The sequence below is a fragment of the Globicephala melas genome, chromosome 5 (assembly GCF_963455315.2).
Source record: "Globicephala melas chromosome 5, mGloMel1.2, whole genome shotgun sequence".
In the NCBI taxonomy this organism is placed as follows: Eukaryota; Metazoa; Chordata; class Mammalia; order Artiodactyla; family Delphinidae; genus Globicephala; species Globicephala melas.
The window spans coordinates 106,180,725-106,204,008 of NC_083318.1; positions in this window are offsets into that span (position 1 = coordinate 106,180,725).

Consider the following 23,284-nt stretch of genomic DNA (forward strand, 5'->3'; position numbering starts at 1 on the left):
ATGAGTGATTTAGCTGAGCATATTTGCAAGTAAATGATGTGAGTAAATGGCTGCTTTGGAAATATTTGGGATCCTTACAATGTTGTCTCGAGTAATTTAAATATTCTCTCTTGTAATCTTGGTGCACTCCTAATTTTCTTAAATTGTTGTGGAATTAAGTCTCAACCTATCTCTGTCAGCCGTGTCACAGAATATAACTTATTAAGTTAATATTTTAGCAAATTACTTATGAATTAATGAGGTTTTAGATATATTAGTATATAATTTATAGCTAGTATATTATCTGTCTCTAATAGTGACAATGGAATAAGCCAAATGAGTGTGTGGCCAATTGTTAACTCAACCTGTGTATGACAAAATTAAGAATAAAGGAAGTAGGGATTTAACACCATGAGAGAAGCTAAAAGATGAGGTTCTTTTATTTTTTCCCTTTCCCACCTCTATGATAGATTATTTTTCTGCTGATGTGAAAATTATATATTCTATATGCCTAACTTACGAAGACCTATACTTACCAACATTTGTATTTTCTCTCTAAGACAAGGACTTTAGAACTCTCTCAGCTCCCTCTTTCTTTCACCCGCTCCTGCAGCCAAACTACACACACATTCTTGGTTGCAGTTACATGGAATTTTAGTTCCACATCACCATACACACACACATACATCACACACACACACACACATACACAGGCATATTATTCTTATAAATTACTTAATAAGTTCTTTACTCAGCTCTTATTTCCATATATCTCAGTGTGACTGCCTAAATTTATTTCCATTTTTCTTAGAATATTCCCTCCAATATCTTTTCAAAGTTGGCTTTTGGATACAAACCCTCTGAGCCTTGAATGCCTGACACCATCGTTCTTGCTCCATCGTATTTAAATAATAGTTTTGCTGGATACAAAGTTCTACTTTTCCAATTCTTTTACTTGTTTTACTTCAACACCTTGAAACATTACTTCATTATCTTCTTGCATCCAATGTTATTGTGGAGAAGTCTGAGGTCAATCAAACATTGTTCTTTTGAAGGTTTTCTATTTTTTCTTTCTGGAATCATTTATAATTTCTCTCACTCTTCGATCTTAAGCTTTATCATAACGTGCCTAGCTATAGATTTTTTCTCACCCATTTTGTTTATTCCTCTGTGAGCTCCTTCAATCAGAGATGTTTCATCTTTCTTTAATTCTGGAATATTTGCAATCTTTTCTTCAAACATTACCTTCGGGCTTCCCTGGTGGCGCAGTGGTTGAGAGTCCGCCTGCCGATGCCGGGGACAGGGGTTCGTGCCCCGGTCCAGGAAGATCCCACATGCCACAGAGCAGCTGGGCCCGTGAGCCATGGCCGCTGAGCCTACGTGTCCAGAGCCTGTGCTCTGCAACGGGAGAGGCCACAACAGTGAGAGGCCCACGTACCGCAAAAAAAAAAAACAAAAAACAAAACATTACCTTCTTTCCACTCAATTGTTTTTCTCTCCCAGGACTCCTACTAGTTGAATGATGACATGTGTGCTTCTCTCCTACATCTCCTACAAATTGTTCTTTTATATATCCTATATCTTAATGATGATAATAGCTTATTGTATATAGTATTGGCTAGGTACCAAAGACTCTTCTGTGCACTTTGCATATATTAGCTCATTTAATCCTCACTATAAATGTATAGAGTAGGTACTATTAATATATCCATTTTACAGATAGTAAAATGGTTGCTGGGAGTTAAGTCGCTTAAGTTAAGTGACTTGCTTAGAATCATTCAGCTGGTAAGTGGCAGAGCTAAGATTTGAGCCACACTTGTCACATGATTTCCCTTTATTTATTCCTGGTGTTGCTGGTGGAGTTCTTTGACCTGTTTTTTCACCTCCTTGTTAATTTATTGGTTGTTTCTATTCTACTATTTATTTTAAATCATGTATTTCATACTCAGCTTTTTCTTCTTTATTTTCCTTTATAACTACTAATTCTTATTTCATGTTACCACTAGCTTTCTTCTTTCTTAGAGAACATGTATTATGCTTATCTTAAATTTGTAATCTATTTCTTAATGAAATAAGATCAAACGTTATCCACTATATCTTGTTTAGTTGTTTTGTAGCTGTTGGGCTCCTCAGTTATCTAGCGTTCCCCGTAAGCTCACAGTCACATTCACAGTCTTCATTAGTAATATGAACTTGGGTTGGAGGGGAGAGCCCAGTCCCTGTATTGTACCCTTCTTGGTGAGTTTAAGGAGTTGAGAGCTGGGCATAGACCAGAGTCTCCTAATGTTTTGGTTATACACACCCAGTGCTCTCGGAGTGAAGGAGGAAGAAGGGATAACTCCAGGACCTGCTGTTATCTACTCTTCACCAACACCAGCACCATCCTGGTGTGACCCTCCCACTCACTGCCCTGGTGGTCCTGCCATTTTGCTGCCTCACAGTATCAAAGCAGAAGGTACTCTTCCACCCAATAGCATCTGAGGAAATGAAATGATATCAAACAAACTCTTCCCAAGACTTCAAGTATGCTGCATCTGGGTTACTGTTTTTTTTTTCCCAAAACAGTTTCTGTCTTTCCAGGGTTTCTCACATTTTTATTTTTAGTTTTATCGATCCTCTCTTTTGCTATGATGACATTTCCAGGGTTTGGTTCTGGGAAAGTGCCTGCAGCCAATACAAGTTAACCATCTTATGAGGAATCAGAAGGCCTGAATTAAGTCATCAATTAAAAACAGAAAAAGGAAAATAAATGTTCTCTATATAATAGAAATACTCAGATTCCGTTATGTCAATGAAGATTACCCTTCAAATTTATTTAATCAAATAAGTTTATTTTGTAATTTATTGTTCATGGTATATACCAGCCTATAGGAAGATCTCAAGGCTTCCTTCTTCATGGCTCCATCCCTTTTGAGGAAGTTTAATGATTAAAGTAAATGGTTTATAAATGGAGCTGAGCTCCTGTAGCCATTTCTGTTACTCTTTCTTTGAATTCTCTTTCCCCAGTTATGTAACTGGGATATCCTGGAGGACCAGGAAGTTGACATGGTGGGGTTCCAAGTGATAAAAGGCATGGAGCTGCCAGTTCTGGCCTGACTACTAGTCCAGGAATCCAGGATTTCAGCTAGAATGACAGGAGTCATTCTACTCACCTACTTTAAACACAAGATAGGAGACTGGGGATAAAGTCTGGTTTGTAATAACGAGTGTGCAACTGTCTATGGTTACCTCTGTGTTAAGAAAGTCTTTGGAACTTTTAGCACAGGGGGATCAGCTTGGTGCTTTGTGACCACTTAGAGGGGTGGGATAGGGAGGGTGGGAGGGAGATGCAAGAGGGAGGAGATATGGGGATATATGTATATGTATAGCTGATTCACTTTGTTATAAAGCAGAAACACACCATTGTAAAGCAATTATACTCCAATAAAGATGTTAAAAAAATTGTAAAAATTTAAAAAAGAAAGTCTTTGGAACTTCATGTTCATTGCAACGGTCACAGCAGCTATAGTTGGCTGGTCGTGAATTTGGGCTTGTGATCCTAGCCCCAACAAACTGACCTGACAAACATAGGCAATATTAGGTTGCCATTTTGTTATTAATTTTGAAGACGTTAGAAGCAGGATGTGGAAAATGACTAAATTTGAGGGAAATGATTCAGTTTTCCCCCTTTATTAAAAAATTCATAAGCAGCAAAAGCAAAAACAACAAAAGCAAAAAAAAAAAACAAACCCACAAATGGGACTATATCAAACTAAAAAGCATCTGCACAGCAAAGGAAACCATCAACAAAATGAAAAGGCAACCTATTGAATGGGAGAAAATATCTGCAAATCATATATCTGATAAGGGGCTAATACCCAAAATATATGAAGAACTCATAAACTCAATAGCAAAGAAAAAAAAGTCCAATTTGCAGATGATCTGAATAGACATTTTTCCAAAGAAGACATACAGACGACCAACAGGTACATGAAAAGATGCTGAATGTCATTAGTCATCAGAGAAATGCAAATCAAAACCACGAGTGGGGAGTGGTCAAGGTGGCAGAGTTGGAAGACCCTGAGCTCACTTCCTCTATGAGCACACCAAATTTACAATTGTTTACAGAACAACTGTCTATGAAAAGACTGAAATCTATCAGAAAATATCTTCTTCTACAACTAAAGATATAAAGAAGGAACTGAGAGACAGGTAGAAGGGGCAGTGTTGTGATATAGTACCCCTGGGTGGGGCAGGGGGGCTACTGCAATTACAGTTTCAGAGGTTCTCCCGAAGGAGTGAGAGGTTCGAGCCCCATGTTGGGCTCCCCAGACCAGAAGTCCTCCATCGGGGAGACAAACCCCCCAGAGTATTTGGCCTTGAAGGCCAGCAGGGCTTACTTTTGGGAGACCCAGAGGACCGAGGGAAATAGAGACTCCACTCTTAAAGGGCGTACACAAAATCTCACATGCTCCAGGACCCACAGAAGAAGGTCAGACCCACCTGCTGATCTTGGAGAGCCTCCTGGAGAGGCAGGAGGCAACTGGAGCTCAGTCTGGGGACACAGACATTGGTGGCAGCCATTTTGGGGAGCTTGTTCTACCACATAGACACTGCTACTGGCAAGTGCCATTTTGGAATCCTCTATCTAGCTTACTAGCACCGGGACCCAGCCCCACCCACCAGCAAGCCAATACCAGTTCTAAGACACCTTAGGCCCCTCAACCAGCCACCTTAGGATCTGGCCCACTCACCAGCTGGTCAAAAACAAGCTTTGGGAAAACACAGACCCTACAGTGAGCTGTGTCAGAAACCTGTTCTGCCCACCAGCAGGCCAACAGCCAGGGCACTGCAACCAGAGATTTGGGGACCTGGCACCACTCATCAGTAAACCAGCACTAGCCTTAGGACCCCTTGCGCCTTGGATCCACCCACCAGTGGACTGACACAAGCTCTGGGAACCCTGGGTCCTATATCCAGAGACCCCAGGACACAGCTCTGCCTGCCAGCGGTCCAGCACTAGTGCCAGGACCTGGCTTCAACCACCAGTGGGTGGGCACCAGACCCAGGATCCCCTGGGCCACAGGTCCACCCAACAGTGGGCAGACAAAAGCCCTTGGACCACTGCAACCTCACAGCCTGCCTTGTTAGGACCCAGCCAGTCAACCAATAGGCCTGCACCAGTTCCAGGACCCCCATGCCCTGGCCCTGCCCACCAATAGGCCAATATCAGCTCTGGGACACACTGAACCCATCAGCCAGCAGCCCTGGGATCTGGACTCATCTACCAGTGGGCTGACACCAGCTTCAGGATCCCCAGGGCACTGCAATCAGAGACCCCAAGACATGGCTCCACTCACCAGTGAGCCGGCACTAGCCACACGATCCCCTGGGTCCTGACTCTGCTTACCAGCAGGCCAATACTGTCTCTAAGACACATTAGACCTGTAAGCCAGCTGCCCCAGGATACAGTCCCCCTCACAAGGAGGCCAACAGTAGATCTGGGACCCCCAGTCCCACAACCACCTACCCCAGAAGCTTGCTCCACCCACCAGTGGGCCTTCACTGGCCCTAAGAAACCCCAGGTCTACAGAGTCAGCCACTTCATGACCTGGCCTCACCAACCAGTGGCCAGCAGCCCCCACATAAAATAGGACCTGGCAACCAACTGGACCAGGGGCCAGCCACACGTTCCAGACTTCCCACAGCTATGAACCCACAACAACAGAAGGACCCATGAAGCCAACATAGAGGGAAACACTAGTGCATATAGCTCTGATGACCAGAGGGGAGTACACTGCTGGATACATAGGATGTCTTCTACAAAAGTACACTTCTCCAAGATTGGTAAACTTAACCAACCTACCAGATACATGGAAATAAAAACACCAACTTAGGCAAAATGAGGTGACAGAGGAGTATGCTCAAAACAAAGGTACAAGATAAAATCCCAGAAGAAGAGCTAAATGAAGTGGAGATAGGCAGTCTCCTGATACCTGATAGGGAGTTCAAGGTAATGATCATAAAGATGTTCAAAGAACTCAGGAGAAGGTTGGATGAATAGAGTGAGAAGTTAGAAGTTTTTAACAAAGAGTTTAAAAATATAAAGAAGAACCAAACTGAGATGAAGAATACAATAACTGAAACGAAAATACACTAGAAGGAGTCAACAATATATTAAATGATACAGAGAAACAGGTCAGTGATCTGGAAGACAGGGCAGTGGAAATCACTGAAGCTGAACAGAAAAAGAAAAAAGAATAAAAAGAAGTGAGGACAGTTTAAGAGACCTCTGGGACAACATCAAGCATACCAACATTTGCATCATAGTGGTCCTAGAAGGAGAAAAGAGAGAGAAAAGGGCAGAGACTATATTTGAATATATAATAGCTGAAAACGTCCCTAACATGGGAAAGGAAAAAGACCTCCAGGTCCAGGAAGAAAAGAGAATTCCAAACAAGATCAACCCAAAGAGAATAACACCAAGACACATTGTACTTAAGACGGCAATAATAATAATAATGATATAATAATAATAAAATAGAGAATACTAAAAGCAGCAAGGGAAAAGCAACAAGTTATGTACAAGGGAATTCCAGCAGGCTGTGAGCTGACTTTTCAGCAGAAATCTGCAGGAGAGAGGGAGTAGCATTATATATTTAAAATGATAAAAGGGAAACACTTACAACCAAGAATACTCTATCCAGCAAGGATTTCATTCAGATTTGATAGTGAGAACAAAAGTTCTACAGACAAGTCAAAGCAGAAAGAGTTCAGCACCACCAAACCAGCTTTACAAGAAAGATTAAAGACACGTCTCTAAGGAAAAGAAAAGGCACAACTTGAAAAATGAAAATTACAAAAGGAAAAAAAATCATTAGTAAAGGCAAAATACAGTAAAGGTAGTAAGCCACACACAAAGAAAGTAGGAAGGTTAAGAGAGAAAAGTAGTAAAATCTTCTATATCTACAATAAGCAGATACACACAAAAAAAGATATAAGATATGATGTAAAAACAGTAAACATGGGGAGAGGAGAGTAAAAATGCAGAATGGTTAAAATGCATTTGAAATTAAAAGATCAGCAACTTAAAATAGTCATAGCTATATTTATAGATATAGAGCAATATATATAGATTGCTATATATAAACCTCATGGTATCCACAAACCAAAAATCTATAATTGATATAGACACAAAAAGATAAAGGAATGTAAACAATGCTAGAGACAGTCATTAAACCTCAAGGGAGGAGAATAAAAGAAGAAAGGAACAAAAAGAAACTACAAAACAACCCCAAAACAGTGAACAAAATGGCAATAAGTACATACCTATCAATATTTACTTTAAATGTAAATGGACAAAATGCTCCAACCAAATGAAACAGAGTAGCTGAATGGATACAAAAATAAGACACATATATGTGCTGCTTAGAGACTCACTTCAGATCTAAACACACACACGGACTTAAAGTGAGGGAATGGAAAAAGGTACTTCATGCAAAAGGAAATCAAAAGAAAGCTGTATGTCAGACAAAATAGACTTGAAAACAAAGGCTGTAACAAGAGACAAAGAAGGACATTATATAATGATCAAGGGATCAATCCAAGAAGAATATATATGCACCCAACATAGGAGCATCTAAATACATAAAGTAAATATTAAGAGAACTAAAGGGAGAAGTTGACAGTAATACAATAATAGTAGGGGACCTTAACAGCCAACTTATATCAATGGACAGATCATCCAGATACAAAAATCAGTAAGGAAACACTGGCCTTAAATGACACATTTGAGCAGATAGACTTAATAGATAAATATAGAACATTCCATCTGAAAGCAGTGGAATACACATTTTTTCAAGTGCATATGGAACATTCTCCAGGAGATATCACATGTTAGGCCACAAAACAAGTCTCAATAAATTTTAAAAAACTGAAATCATATCAAGCATCTTTTCTTTTTTTTTCTTAACATCTTTATTGCAGTATAATTGCTTTACAATGATATGTTAATTTCTGCTTTATAACAAAGTTAATCATTTATACATATACATATGTTCCCATATCTCTTCCCTCTTGCATCTCCCTCCCTCCCACCCTCCCTATCCCACCCTCTAGGTGGTCACAAAGCACAGAGCTGATCTCCCTGTGCTATGTGGCTGCTTCCCACTAGCTATCTACTTTATGTTTGGTAGTGAATATATGTCCATGCCACTCTCTCACTTTGTCACAGCTTACCCTTCCCACTCCCCATATCCTCAAGTCCATTCTCTAGGTCTGTGTCTTTATTCCCATCTTACCCCTAGGTTCTTCATGACTTTTTTTTTTTTTTTTTTAGATTCCATATATATGTGTTAGCATACGGTATTTGTTTTTCTCTTTCTGACTTACTTCTCTCTGTATGACAGACTCTAGGCCCATCCATCTCACTACAAATATCTCAATTTCATTTCTTTTTAAGGCTGAGTAATATTCAATTGTATATATGTGCCACATCTTCTTTATCCATTCATCTGCTGATGGACACTTACGTTGCTTCCATGTCCTGGCTATTGTAAATAGAGCTGCAATGAACATTTTGGTACATGACTCTTTTTGAATTATGGTTTTCTCAGGGTATATGCCCAGTAGTGGGATAGCTGGGTCGTATGGTAGTTCTATTTTTAGTTTTATAAGGAACCTTCATACTGTTCTCCATAGTGGCTGTATCAATTTACATTCCCACCAACAGTGCAAGAGGGATCCCTTTTCTCCACACCATCTCCAGCATTTATTATTTCTAGATTTTTTGATGATGGCCATTCTGACCAGTGTGAGATGATATCTCATTGTAGTTTTGATTTGCATTTCTCTAATTATTAATGATATTGAGCATTTTTCATGTGTTTCTTGGCAATCTGTATATCTTCTTTGGATAAATGTCTGTTTGGATATTCTGCCCATTTTGGATTGGGTTGCTTGTTTTTTTGTTATTGAGCTGCAAGAGCTGCTTGTAAATCTTGGAGATTAATCCTTTGTCAGTTGCTTCATTAGCAAATATTTTCTCCCATTCTGAGGGTTGTCTTTTGGTCTTGTTTATGGTTTCCTTTTCTGTGAAAAAGCTTTGAAGTTTCATTAGGTCCCACTTGTTTATTTTTGTTTTTATTTCCATTTCTCTAGGAGGTGGGTCACAAAGGATCTTGCTGTGATTTATGTCATAGAGTGTTCTGCCTATGTTTACTTCTAAGAGTTTGATACTGTCTGGCCGTACATTTAGGTCATGAATCCATTTTGAGCTTATTTTTGTGTATGGTGTTAGGGAGTGTTTCAATTTCATTATTTTACATGTAGCTGTCCAGTTTTCCCAGCACTACATATTGAAGAGGCTGTCTTTTCTCCACTGTATATTCTTGCCTCCTTTATCAAAGATAAGGTGACCATATGTGCGTGGGTTTATCTCTGGGCTTTCTATCCTGTTCCATTGATCTATCTTTCTGTTTTTGTGCCAGTACCATACTGTCTTGATTACTGTAGCTTTGTAGTATAGACTGAAGTTAGGGAGCCTGATTCCTCCAGCTCCATTTTTCATTCTCAAGATTGCTTTGGCTATTCAGGGTCTTTTGTGTTTTCATACAAATTGTGAAATTTTTTGTTCTAGTTCTGTGAAAAATGCCAGTGCTAGTTTCATAGGGATTGCACTGAATCTGTAGATTGCTTTGGGTAGTAGAGTCATTTTCACAATGTTGATTCTTCCAATCCAAGAACATGGTCTATCTCTCCATCTATTTGTATCATCTTTAATTTCTTTCATCAGTGTCTTATAATTTTCTGCATACAGGTCTTTTGTCTCCTCAGGTAGGTTTATTCCTAGATATTTTATTCCTTTTGTTGCAGTGGTAAATGGGAGTGTTTTCTTAATTTCACTTTCAGATTTTTCATCATTAGTGTATAGGAATGCCAGAGATTTCAGTGCATTAATTTTGTATCCTGCTACTTTACCAAATTCATTGATTAGCTCTAACAGTTTTTTAGCTCTAGTAGCTCTGGTAGCATCTTTAGGATTCTCTATGTATAGTATCATGTCACTTGCAAACAGTGAGAGCTTTACTTCTTTTCTGATTTGGATTCCTTTTATTTCTTTTTCTTCTCTGATTGCTGTGGCTAAAACTTCCAAAACAATGTTAAATAATAATGGTGAGAGTAGGAAACCTTGTTTTGTTCCTGATCTTAGTGGAAATGGTTTCAGTTTTTCACCATTGAGGACGATGTTGGCTGTGGGTTTGTCATATATGGCCTTTATTATGTTGAGGAAAGTTCCCTCTATGTCTATTTTCTGCAGGATTTTTATCATAAATGGGTGTTGAATTTTGTTGAAAGCTTTCTCTGCACCTATTGAGATGATCATATGGTTTTCTCCTTCAATTTGTTAATGTGGTGTATCATGTTGATTGATTTGCATATCCTGAAGGATCCTTGCATTCCTGGAATAAACCCCACTTGATCATGGTGTATGATCCTTTTAATGTGCTGTTAGATTCTGTTTGCTAGTATTTTGTTGAGGATATTTGCATCTATGTTCATCAGTGATATTGGCCTGTAGTTTTCTTTCTTTGTGACATCTTTGTCTGGTTTTGGTATCAGGGTGATGGTGGACTCATAGAATGAACTTGGGAGTGTTCCTCCCTCTGCTATATTTTGGAAGAGTTTGAGAAGGATAGGTGTTAACTCTTCTCTAAATGTTTGATAGAATTCCTCTGTGAAGCCATCTGGTCCTAGGCTTTTGTTTGTTAGAAGATTTTTAATCACAGTTTCAATTTCAGTGCTTGTGATTGGTCTGTTCGTATTTTCTATTTATTCCTGATTCAGTCTTGGCAGGTTGTGCATTTCTAAGAATTTGTCCATTTCTTCCAGGTTGTCCATTTTATTGGCATAGAGTTGCTTGCATAATCTCTCATGATCCTTTGTGTTTCTGCAGTGTCATTTGTTACTTCTCCTTTTTCATTTCTAATTCTATTGATTTGAGTCTTCTCCCTTTTTTTCTTGATGAATCTGGCGAATGGTTTATCAATTTTGTTTATCTTCTCGAAGAACCAGCTTTTAGTTTTATTGATCTTTGCTATCATTTCCTTCATTTCTTTTTTAATTATTTCTGATCTGATCTTTATGATTTCTTTCCTTCTGCTAACTTTGGGTGTTTTTTTTGTTCTTCTTTCTCTAATTGCTTTAGGTGCAAGGTTAGGTTGTTTATTTGAGATGTTTCCTGTCTCTTAAGTTGGGATAGTAGTGCTGTAAACTTCCCCCTTAGAACTGCTTTTGCTGCATCCCATAGGTTTTGGGTCATCGTGTCTCCATTGTCATGTGTTTCTAGGTATTTTTTGATTTCTTCAGTGATCACTTCGTTATTAAGTAATGTATTATTTAGCCTCCATGTGTTTGCATTTTTTACAGATCTTTTTCTGTAATTGATATCTAGTCTCATAATGTTGTGGTCAGAAAAGATACTTGATACAATTTCAATTTTCTTAAATTTACCAAGGCTTGATTTGTGACCCAAGATGTCATCTATCCTGAAGAATGTTCCATGAGTACTTCAGAAAAATATGTATTCTGTTGTTTTTGGATGGAGTGTCCTATAAATATCAATTAAGTCCATCTTGTTTAACGTATCATTTAAAGCTTGTGTTTCCTTATTGATTTGCATTTTTGATGATCTGTCCATTGGTGAAAGTGGGGTGTTAAAGTCCCCTACTATGATTGTGTTACTGTCAATTTCCCCTTTTATGGCTGTTAGTATTTGCCTTATGTATTGAGGTGCTCCTATGTTGGGTGCATAAATATTTACAATTGTTATATCTTCTTCTTGGATTGATCCCTTGGTCATTATTTAGTGTCCTTCTTTGTCTCTTGTAATAATCTTTATTTTAAAGTCTATTTTGTCTGATATGAGAATTGCTACTCCAGGTTTATTTTGGTTTCCATTTGTGTGGAATAACTTTTTCCATCCCCTCACTTTCAGTCTGTATGTGTCCCTAGGTCTGAAGTGGGTCTCTTGTAGACAGCATATAAATGGGTCTTGTTTTTGTATCCATTCAGCCAGTTTGTGTTGTTTGGTGGGAACATTTAGTCCATTTACATTTAAGGTAATTATCAATATGTATGTTCCTATTCCCATTTTCTTAATTGTTTTAGACTTGTTTTTGTAGGTCTTTTACTTCTCTGCTGTTTCCTGCCTAGAGAAGTTCCTTTAGCATTTGTTGTAAAGCTGGTTTGGTGGTGTCAAATTCTTTTAGCTTTTGCTTGTCTATAAAGGTTTTAATTTCTCCGTCAAATCTAAATGAGATCCTTACTGGGTAGAGTAATTGGTTGTAGGATTTACCCCTTCATCACTTTAAAAATGTCCTGCCAATCCCTTCTGGCTTGCAGAGTCTCTGCTGAAAGATCAGCTGTTAACCTTATGGGGATTCCCTTGGTGTGTTATTTGTTGTTTTTCCCTTGCTGCTTTTAATATGTTTTCTTTGTATTTAATTTTTGATAGTTTAATATGTGTCTTGGCGTGTTTCTCCTTGGATTTATCCTGTATGGGACTCTCTGTGCTTCCTAGACTTGATTAACTATTTCCATTCCCATATTAGGGAAGTTTTCAACTATAATCTCTTCAAATATTTTCTCAGTCCCTTTCTTTTTCTCTTCTTCTTCTGGAACCCCTATAATTCGAATGTTGGTGTGTTTAATGTTATCTCAGAGGTCTCTGAGACTGTCCTCAGTTCTTTTCATTTTTTTTCTTTATTCTGCTCTGTAGTAGTTATTTCCACTATTTTATCTTCCACTTATCCATTCTTCTGCCTCAGTTATTCTACTATTGATCCCTTCTAGAATATTTTTAATTTTATTTATTGTATTGTTCATCATTCCTTGTTTCCTCTTTAGTTCTTCTAGGTTCTTGTTAAATGTTTGTTGCACTTTCTCTATTCTATTTCCAAGATTTTGGATCATCTTTACTGTCATTATTCTGAATTCTTTTCCAGGTAGACTGCCTATTTCCTCTTCATTTGTTAGGGCTGGTGGGTTTTTACCTTGCTCCTTCATCTGCTGTGTGTTTTTCTGTCTTCTCATTTTGCTTACCTTACTGTGTTTGGGGTCTCCTTTTTGCAGGATGCGTGTTTGTAGTTCCCGTTGTATTTGGTGCCTGTCCCCAGTGGCTAAGTTTGGTTCAGTGGGCTCTGTAGGCTTCCTGGTGGAGGGGACTAGTGCCTGTGTTCTGGTGGATGAGGCTGGATCTTGTCTTTCTGGTGGGCAGGTCCACATCTGGTCATGTGTTTTGGGGTGTCTGTGGCCTTCTTATGATTTTAGGCAGCCTCTTTGCTAATGGGTGGTGTTGTGTTCCTTTCTTGCTAGTTGTTTGGCATAGGGTGTCCAGCACTGTAGGTTGCTGGTCGTTGAGTGAAGCTGGGTCTTGGAATTGAGATGGAGATCTCTGGGAGATTTTCACCATTTGATATTACATGGAGCTGGGAGGTCTCTTGTGGACCAGTGTCCTGAAGTTGGCTCTCCCACCTCAGAGGCACAGCACTGACTCCTGGCAGGAGCACCAAGAACCTTTCATCCACACGGATCAGAATAAAAGGGAGAAAAAATAGAAAGAAAGGAAGAAAGAAAGAGGATACAATAAAATAATATAAAGTAAGATAAAATAAAATAAAATAATTAAAATAAAAAATAATTATTAAGAAAATTTTTTTAAAAAAATGTAAAAAACAAACAAAAAAAATGGATGAACAGAACCCTAGGACAAATGTTGAAAGCAAAGCTATACAGACAAAATCTCACACAGAAGCATACACATACACACTCACAAAAAGAGGAAAAGGGGAAAAAATAATATACCTTGCTCTCAAAGTCCACCTTCTCAATTTGTGATGATTCTGTGTCTATTCAGGTATTCCACAGATGCAGGGTACATCAAGTTGATTGTGGAGATTTAGTCCACTGCTCCTGAGGCTCCTGGGAGGGATTTCCCTTCCTCTTTGTTCGCACAGCTCCTGGGGTTCAGCTTTGGATTTGGCCCCACCTCTGCGTGTAGGTCACCTGAGGGCGTCTCTTCTTCGCTCAGACAGGACGGGGTTAAAGGAGCAGCTGATTCAGAGACTCTGATTTACTTAGGCCAGGGGGAGGGAGGGGTACGGATGCGGGGCGAGCCTGTGGCGGCAGAGGCCTGCATGACCTTGCACCAGTCTGATGCGCACCATGCGTTCTCCCCGGGAAGTTGTCCCTGGATCATGGGACTGTGGCACTGGCAGGCTGCACAGTCTCCCAGGAGGGGAGGTGTGGATAGTGACCTGTGCTTGCACACAGGCTTCTTGGTAGTGGCAGCAGCAGCCTTAGCATCTCGTGCCCTTCTCTGGGTTCCACGTTGATAGCCGTGGCTTATGCCTGTCTCTGGATTTCCTTTAAGTGTCACTCTTAATCCCCTCTCCTCGTGCACCAGGAAACAAAGAGGGAAGTAAAAGTCTCTTGCCTCTTCAGCAGGTCCAGACTTTTTCCTGGACTCCCTCCCGGCTAGCCGTGGTACACTAACCCCTTCAGGCTGTGTTCACTTGGCCAATACCAGTCCTCTCCCTGCGATCCAACTGAAACCCAAGCTTCAGCTCCCAGCCCCCACCAGCCCCGGCGGGTGAGCAGACAAGCCTCTTGGGCTGGTGAGTGACAGTTGGCATGGATCCTCTGTGCGGGAATCTCTCTGCTTTGCCCTCTACACCCCTGTTGCTGCGCTCTCTTTCGCGGCTCTGAAACTTCCCCCCGCCGCCACCTGCAGTCTCCGCCCGCGAAGGGGCTTCCTAGTGTGTGGAAACCTTTCCTCCTTCACAGCTCCCTCCCACTGGTGCAGGTTCTGTCCCTGTTCTTTTGTCTCTGCTTTGTTTTTTTCTTTTGCCCTACCCAGGTACGTGGGGAGTTTCTTGCCTTTTAGGAGGTCTGAGGTCTTCTGCCAGCATTTAGTGGGTGTTGTATAGGAGCAGTTCCACGTGTAGATGTATTTCTGATGTATCTGTGGGGAGGAAGGTGATCTCCACGTCTTACTCTTCTGCCATCTTCCTCTCCCGGGCCCAAGCATCTTTTCTGACCAAACACTATGAGACTAGAAATCAACTACAAGGAAAAAAAAAAAAAAACCTGCAAAAAACATAAATATGTGGAGGTTAAACAATATGCTACAAAACAATGGATCACTGAAGAAATCAAGAATAAATAAAAAAAAATAATAATACCTGGAGACAAATGAAACAAAAACACAATGATCTATAATCTATGGGATTCAGCAAAAGCAGTCCTAAGATGGAAGTTGTAGCAATAAAAGCTTACCTAGGTAAACAAGAAATATCTCAAAAAACGTAACCTTACTACCAAAGGAACTAGAAACAGAAGAACAAACAAAACCCAAAGTTAGTAGAGAGAGAGAAAAATCATAAAGATCAGAACATAAATAAATGAAATATAGACTAAAATAACAAACCAATAGAAAAGATTAATGAAACTAAAAGCTGGTTCTTTGAAAAGATAAACAAAATTGGTAAACCTTTAGCCAGACTCATCAAAAAAATAGGGAGAAAGCCCAAATCAATAAAATCAGAAATGATAAAGGAGAAGTTACGATAGACACCACAGAAATACAAAACATCATAAGAGATTACTTCAAACAACTATAACCAAAAAATGCTCTACCTAGAAGAAATGTACAAATTCCTAGAAATGTACAATCTCCCAAGATTGAACAAGGAAGAAATCGAAAATATAAACAGTTACCAGTAATGAATTTGCATTAGTAATAAAAAAAAAGAGCTCCCAGTAAACAGAAATGCAGGACAAGATGGCCTCACGGGTTAATCCTACTAAACGTTTAGAGAAGAGTTAACATGTATCTTTCTCAAGGTATCCAAAAAGTTGCAGAGGAAAGAACACTTCTGAACTCATTCTATGAGGCCACACTCACCCTGATACCAAAACCAGACAAAGATATCACAACAAAGAAAATTAAAGGCCAGTATCACTGATTAATATAGATGCAAAAGTCTACAACTAAATATTAGCAAACCGAATTCAACAATACATGAAAAGAATCATACACCATGATTAAATGGGCTTTATCCCAGGGATGCAAGGATGGTTCAATATCTGTAAATCAATCAATGTGATACACTATAGTAACAAATTGAAGAATAAAAATCATATAATCATCTCAATAGAATCAGAAAAAGCTTTTGACAAAATTCAATACCCACTTATGATTTTTTAAAAAACCTGTCAACAACAACAACAACAAAAACCTGTCAACAAAGTGGATATAGAGGGGACATACCTCAACATATTAAAGGCTATATATGATAAGCCCACAGCTAACATTGTACTCACCATACTCAATGGTAAAAAACTGAAAGCATTTCCTCTAAGATCAGGAACAAAACAAGGATGCCCACTCTCACCACTTTTATTTAACACAGTATTGGAAGTCCTAGCCACAGAAATCAGAAAAGAAAAAGGAATAAAAAGAATCCAAATTGGGAAGAAAAAAATAAAACTGTCACTGTTTGCAGATGATATGATACTATACCTAGAAAATCCTCAAGATGCCACCAAAAAACTACTAGAGCTCCTTAGTGAATTCAATAAAGTTGCAGGATAAAAATTAATATACATAAATATATTGCATTTTATACACTAACAACAAACTATCAGAAAGAGGAATTAAGAAAACAATCCCATTTATCACCACATCAAAAAGAATAAAATACTATGAATAAATCTAACTAAGGAGGTAAAATACCTACACTCAGAAAACTATAAGACACTGATGAAAGAAAATGAAGATGACACAAACAGATGGAAAGACATACTGTATTCATGAAGTAGAAGACTTAATATTGTTAAAATGGCCATAATGCCCAAGGCAACATTTAGATCCAATCCCTATCCAAATACAAATGGCATTCTTCACAGAACTAGAACAAATAATTTTAAAATTTGTATGGAAACACAAAAGACCCTGAATAGCCAAAACAATCTTGAGAAGAAAGAGCAAAGCTGGAGATATTACACTCTGATTTCAAACTACATTACAAAGCTATAGTAATCAAAAGAGTATGCGTCTGGCACAAAAACAGACACACAGATCAATGGAACAGAATAGAGAACCTAGAAATGAACCCATACATATATATAGCAATTAATCTATGACAAAGGAAGCAAGATTATACAATGGGGGAAAGACAGCTTCTTTAACAAATGATGATGGGAAAACTACACAGCTAAATGCAAAAGAATCAAACTGGACTACTCTCTCATACCATGCACAAAAATAAATTCAAAGTACATTGAAAACTTAAATGTAAGATCTGAAACCATAGAATTTCTAGAAGAAAACATAGGCAGTACACTCTTTAGCATCCATCTTCATAATATATTTTTGAATATGTCTCCTCTGGCAAGGGATACAAGAGCAAAAATAAACAAATGGATCTACATCAAACTAAAAAGCTTTTGCACAGCAAAGGAAACTATCAACAAAACAAAAAATTCACATACTGAATGGAAGAAGATATTTGTAAATTGTATATCTGATAATGGGTTAATATTCAAAATATACAACAACTCATATAATTTAATATCAATTAAACAACCCAATTAAAAAATGGGCAGAAGATCTGAACAGACATTTTCCAAGGAAGACATACTGGTGGCTAGCAGGCACATGAAAAGGTGCTCAATATCACTAATCAACAGGGAAAGACATATCAATGCCACCATGTAATACCACCTCACACCTGTCAGAATGGCTATTATCAAAAAGATAACAAATAACAACTGTTGACAAGGATGTAGAGAAAAGGGAACCCTTGTGCACTGTTGGTGGGAATGTAAATTGGTACAGCCACTATAGAAAACAGTATGGATATTTCTCAAAAAAATAAAAATAGAACTACAAAATAGAACGTGATCCAACAATACCACTCCTGGGTAGAGATCGGAAGAAAACAAAAACACTATTTAGGAAAAATATATGCACCCTTATGTTCATTGCAATAGCCAAGATATGAAGGCAACATAAGTGCCCATCAGTAGATGAATGCATAAAAAAGATTGTGTGTGTGTGTGTGTGTGTGTGTGTGTAAAATGGAATGTTACTCAGCCATAAAAAAAGAATGAAATCTTGCCATTTATGACAACATGATGGATCTAGAGAGTATTATGCTAAGTGAAATAAGTCAGACAGAGAAGGACAAATGTCATACGATTTCACTTATATGTGGAATCTAAAACAAAACAAAACAAAACAAACGAACAAACGTAATAGAAACAAAGTTATAGATACACAGAACAAACAGGTGTTTGCCAGAGGGTAGGAAAGTAGGGAGAGATACGAAATAGGTGTGGGAGATTAATAGGTACAAACTTCCATTTGCAAAATAAATGAGTCATGGATGTGAAATGTACAGTGTGGAGAATATAGTCAATAACTCTGTAATGTTTTTGTATGGTGACAGATTGTAACTAGACTTATCATAACTAGATTTATTGTGGAGATCAGTCTGTAAGGTATAGACATATTGAATCACTATGTTGTGTAACAGGCACTATCATAGTGTTGTAGGTCAATTATATTTCAAAAACAAACAAGCTAACTCACAGAGAAAGAGATCAGACTTGTGGTTGCCAGAGGCATGGGTGGGGGTGAGGGTTGGCGGAGGGGGAAATGGATGAGGGCAGTCAAAAGGTACAAACTTCTAGTTGTAAGATAATTAAGTACTGGGGATATAATGTACAATATGATAAATATAATTAACTATGCTGTCTATTATATATGAAAACTGTTAAGAGAGTAAATCCTAAGAGTTCTCATCACAAGAAAAAGATTTTTATATGTTTTTAGTTTTGTACCTACACAAGATGAGAGGATTTATGAAATTTATTTTGATAATCACTTCATGATATATGTAAATCAAATCATTGTGCTGTATATCTTAAACTTACATATTACTATATGTCAATTATATCTCCATAAACTGGAATATTAAAAAAACACAATGAGATATCACCTCATACTTGTTAGTATAGCTATTATCAAAAAGGCAAGAAATTACAAGTGTTGGTGAGGATGTGGAGAAAAGGGAACCCTAGTGCACTGTTGGGGGGAATGTAATTTGGTGCAACCAGTATGGAGAACAGTATGGAGTTTCCTCAAAAAATTAAAAATAGAACTACCGTATGATCCAGCAATTCCACTTCTGGGTATTTATCCAAAGAAAACAAAAATACTGATTCAAAAATATATGTGCACCCCCATGTTCATTGCAGCATTGGCCAAGATATGGAAACAAGCTAAGTGTCCATTGATGGATGAATAGAGAAAGAAATTGTGATACACACACACACACACACACACACACACACACACAGAGGAATATTATTCAGCCATAGAAAACATATGAAATCTTGCTATTTGTGACAACATGGATGGACTTTGAGGGTATTATGCTAAGTGAAATAAGTCAGACAGAGAAAGATGAATACCACATGACCTCTCTTATTTGTGGAATCTAAAAAAAAAAAAAAAATGAAGTTTATAGATACACAGAACAGATTGTTGGTTGCCAGAGGTAGAAGGTGAGAGGCCAGAGAAATGAGTGGACCTGTATTTTTTTTAGTTTAAATAAAATGAATTTAAAAGAAATTTAATGTATACAGTTTGCAATAAGAAGCATGAATGGGACCACCAGAATAAGTGTAAGGTTCAGTGAGTGGCAACAACCATGAACTTGACTGCTGGAATAAAGTCAAGATTCACTAAGTCAATACAAACAAGAAGATAAACGGTAGAATAAACTTAAAGTTCAGTGTGACAAAACAACCATTAATGTGGTCATTGGAATAAGGTTAAGGCTTAGAGTGTGTCAGCAATCTAAAATATTACTGGTGGCATAGATTAAGATTCAGTGTGACACAGCTCCCGAGAAGATGCCTACTAGAGTGAGGCAACATGCAGGTGAGACTAAGCATGGTGCTGACTGCTGGAATAAGGTTAATGTTCAGTGTCCAATAATGCATGTGAGGATGACCATAAGTTTAAGTTTCAGTGCATGACAACAAGCATGATGATGAATGCTGAAATGAGACATTTACCAATGGCATTTTTCACAGAAATAGAACAAAAAAATTTACAATTGTATGGAAACACAAGAGACCACAAATAGCCAAAGCAATCTTGAGAAAGAAAAGCGGAGCTGGAGGAATCAGGCTCCCTGACTTCAGACTATACTAGAAAGCTACAGTAATCAAAACAGTATGGTACTGGCACAAAAACAGAAATATAGATCAACGGAACAGGATAGAAATGACATGTACACACTGCTATATGTAAAATGGATAACTAATAAGAACCTGCTGTATAACACAGGGAACTCTACTCAATACTCTGTAGTGGCCTATATGGGAAAAGAATCAAAAAAGAAAAAAAAAAGAGTGGATATATGTATGTGTATAACTGATTCACTCTGCTGTACACCTGAAACTAACACAACATTGTAAATCAACTATACTCCAATAAAAGTTTTTAAAAATGAAGTAGATAAGTCAAGACTAAAAAAAAAGTGACTGTTGCCGTACCTGGGTGTGACAGAAACCCTTATTCTCTCAGGGAGGAATACACGCAGCTACATTGTTTTCAGTGGCTAATGTGTCCCATCTATGGCTGGAACTTAGGCTCCAGAGAAACAAATTAGTCACTAGGATAGAAGGTGGCGTTCAAGGTGGGAAGGACAGGCCTGAAGTTTCTAGATGCAGTAGGGGTGGGGGGCCTTTCTCCCACCTATAAATTAAGAAAGAGAATAAAAACAGGGCTTCCCTTCTGTTACTTGCAGATATCCTCACTTCACAAGGATCCTGAGAGAAGCAGGCACTTAGCATTCACAGGGAAACAATAAATTGGGTCTGTTGTGTATATAGTACATTTAGAGAAAGAACGAAGCTCCCTGTGAGTGGGAGGCTGCACAGGGTCCTTTGTGTACCATGAATGGTCCTGCTTCTCTCTGTACTCCTTTCTCACCATGTTTTCAGCTGGCATCTCTTACATGCATCCTCTAGTGAAGTCCTTGCCCAAACATCAATCACTGTGTCATCAGATGGAGAAAGAAAGGTCCAAGCAAGGCCTGACTCTGGGAGGAGAGCCCTAGCAGGACCTTACAAGTCTATTCTTTGGAAATCTAGCAGTTACTAGGCTCCTCTGTACAGCAGAGACACCTTGACCCTCTGCCCAGTCTAGCTAGGGAGTTAGGAAAGGCTAATGGAAATACACTAAAATCCCAACAGTGGGTGTAATTCCAGGTATATGGATTTTTGGTGATTTTAAATTTCATTATATATTTTGAAGTCCCTAGATCTTCTACATGAGCACATATTACATCTATAGTTAAAAAAGTCATTTCAAAAAGAATAAAAATTAAGCACATCCAGACTTTCTGTATGTTATGCTTTTTTATCAAGTACTAGCAAAATTGTCTCCTACATAGATAATCCATGGAATTTAGGTCAGTGGCCTTGGCTCAAAGTTTCAATGATAATTCACTCTCTTTCCAATAACGATAATAACAGGAAGGAGGAAAACACAATCCAATAGTTTTGTAATGTGGAACACATTACCCCAATAATTTATAGCAAATTAACATTCCCACCAGTGAGGAACCATTCACTGAACAGAAAGCACTTGAATGGAAAGGGAGAGACTAGTCTAGGAGTCAATTCCTTGGGAAAGATCCAAGGAGCCAGACTCCTCTGTAAATTCAGACAAGAGTCACCTCCCTTTTCCTTGGGAGTGGGAGAGGGGTTGGTTTTCCAATTTTGGAGATTGCCACAAAAAACCCTCAGAGAATAGGTTTAAAATAATATATTTAATAAAGCTTCACAGATGTTTTATCATCCAGTCAGAAACACAATGAAGCTGAAACATTTAACAGGAGAACTGACCAATCACAGCTAACATTTGTTTAGGCACTATGCTCAGAACTTTAAATAAATAAATAAGCCTTAAAATAAATAAGCCTTATCTTATTTATTTTTCACTGCAACTTGATGAAAAATACTTTTTTTTTTTTTTTTTTTTTTTTTTTTTTGCGGTACGCGGGCCTCTCACTGCTGTGGCCTCTCCTGTTGCGGAGCACAGGCTCCGGATGCGCAGGCTCAGCGGCCATGGCTCACAGGCCCAGCCGCTCCGTGGCATGTGGGATCTTCCCGGACCGGGGCACGAACCCGTGTCCCCTGCATCGGCAGGCAGACTCTCAACCACTGCGCCACCAGGGAAGCCCCCAAAAGTACTATTTTTTTATCCATTTTGCAGGGAAGAAAATTAACACTTGGAAAGCTTATATTGGGACTTCCCTGGTAGTACAGTGGTTAAGCATTCGCCTCCCAATGCAGGGGATGCAGGTTCCATCCCTGATTAGGGAACTAGATCCCATGTGCATGCCACACCTAAGAGTTTGTGTGCCACAACTAAGGATCCCACTGGCTGCAACTAAGATCCAGCACAACCAAAAATAAATAAATAAAATAATTTTTTTTAAAAAAAAGCTTAGGTTGTTTTGCTTTTTTAACTTCACTGTTGCTGACGTTTATAGATAAGAATTTAGCAATCACTTTCTCTTCAAGCATTGCCTTATAATACTAATTACAGAATCTCTAGAACAAGTTCTCAGTAACAAATGCCAATACGCACAGAGAAAAAGGAAAAGACAATACCCTGGGTAAGCTGACAGTCTCCATGGGAGACAGGGAATACGGAAACACAGGTAAAGAGCTGGATTTTTTAATACCTTTTTAGAAACGTTGGATAATCAATGTCTTGAAATATGCAGGTGGATTATTTCCAAACTTCTTAGTGAGAACCCTGTGGATCATTAACATGCATCATCCTTGACTTCTGAGCACCACAGTTCTAAATGAAAAATATAACTTTTCATTCATGGAACTGCCATTTTCAACAATATGATTATCATAGTCGTTAACTGCCATAATGTTGGAGGACATATAAATGCCCAGGAACTTGGACGTTTACTTTGTTCATAAAATGATATGTGTGATGAGATTGTCTACACACACACACAGACATACAGACACACACACAAATATAGGTATAGATAACTGAAGCGATATAGTGACCATTTAGATGCTTTGTGTTTAGAAATGGATTTACTCCTCATGAGGCTAGCAGCACTGAAGGACTGAGTAGGACTGCTGGACTGAGACTATCCTGGTAGCAAACTCTGGAGGGGATTCCAAAGGCAAAACAAGCACCACACTGAGAAAT